The sequence below is a fragment of the Grammomys surdaster genome, unplaced genomic scaffold (genome assembly GCF_004785775.1).
Source record: "Grammomys surdaster isolate TR1022 unplaced genomic scaffold, NIH_TR_1.0 127, whole genome shotgun sequence".
NCBI classification, from domain to species: domain Eukaryota; kingdom Metazoa; phylum Chordata; class Mammalia; order Rodentia; family Muridae; genus Grammomys; species Grammomys surdaster.
Genome location: NW_021604585.1, coordinates 6,562,914 through 6,564,323, shown reverse-complemented (window position 1 = coordinate 6,564,323; position 1,410 = coordinate 6,562,914).

Below are 1,410 nucleotides of genomic sequence, written 5' to 3'. Positions count from 1 at the left end.
ATGAGGGTGTTCCCCTACCCACCCACCCACTTCTGCCTCCCTGCCCTGGCATTCCCCTACGCTGGGGCATTGAGCCTTCACAGGGTCAAATGCCTCTTCTCCTATTGATGTCCGACAAGGCCATCCTCTGCTACATATGCAGCTGGAGCCATGGGTCCCTTCAAATGTACTCTTTGGTTGGTGGTTTAGTCCCTGGAAGCTCTGGGGGGTCTGGTTGGTTGATATAGTTGTTCTTCCTATGGGGTTGCAAACCCCTTCAGCTCCTTCAGTCCTTTCTCTAACTCTTCCGTTGGGGACCCCATGCTTTGCCCAATGGTTGGCTATGAGCATCCGACTCTGTATTTGTCAGGCTCTGGCAGAGCCTCTCAGGCTCCTGTCAGCATGCACTTCTTGGCATCCACAATAGTGTCTGGGTTTGGTGACAGTGTATGGGATGGATCCCCAGGTGGGGCAGTCTCTGGATGGACTTTCCTTCAGTCTGTACTCAACACTTCATCTCCATATTTGCTCCAGTGAGTATTTTGTTCCCCCTTCTAAGAAGGACTGAAGCATCCACACTTTGGTCTTCCTTCTTCTTGAGCTTTATGTGGTCTGTGATTGTATCTTGGGTATTGTGAGCCTTTGGGTTAATATCCACTTATCAGTGAGTGCACACCATGTGCGTTCTTTTGTGATTGGGTTACCTCACTCAGGATGATATTTTCTAGTTCCATCCATTTGCCTAAGAATTTCATGAATTCATTGTTTTTAATAGCTGAGTAATACTCTATTGTGTAAATGTACCACATTTTCTGTATCCATTCCTCTGTTGAAGGACATCTGGGTTCTTTCCAGCTTCTGGCTATTATAAATAAGGCTGCTATGAGCATAGTGGAGCATGTGTCCTTGTTATATGTTGGAACTTCTTTTGGGTATATCCCCAGGAGTGGTATAGCTGGGTCCTCAGGTAATACTATGTCCAATTTTCTGAGGAACTGCCAGACTGATTTCCAGAGTGGTTGTACCAGCTTGCAATCCCACCAACAATGGAGGAATGTTCCTCTTTCTCCACATCCTCGACAGCATCTGCTGTCACCTGAGTTCTTGATCTTAGCCATTCTGACTGGTGTGAGGTGGAATCTCAAGGTTGTTTTGATTTGCATTTCCCTGATGGCTAAGGATGTTGAACATTTCTTTAGGTGCTTCTTGGCCATTCAATATTTCTCAGTTGAGAATTCTTTTTTTTTTTAGCTCTGTACCCCATTTTTAATAGGGTTATCTGATTCTCTAGAGTATAACTTCTTGAGTTCTTTGTACATATTGGATATTAGCTCTCTATTGGATGTAGGATTGGTAAAGATCTTTTCCCAATCTGTTAGTTGCCATTTTGACCTATTGACGGTGTCCTTTGCCTTACAGAAGCTTTGCAAT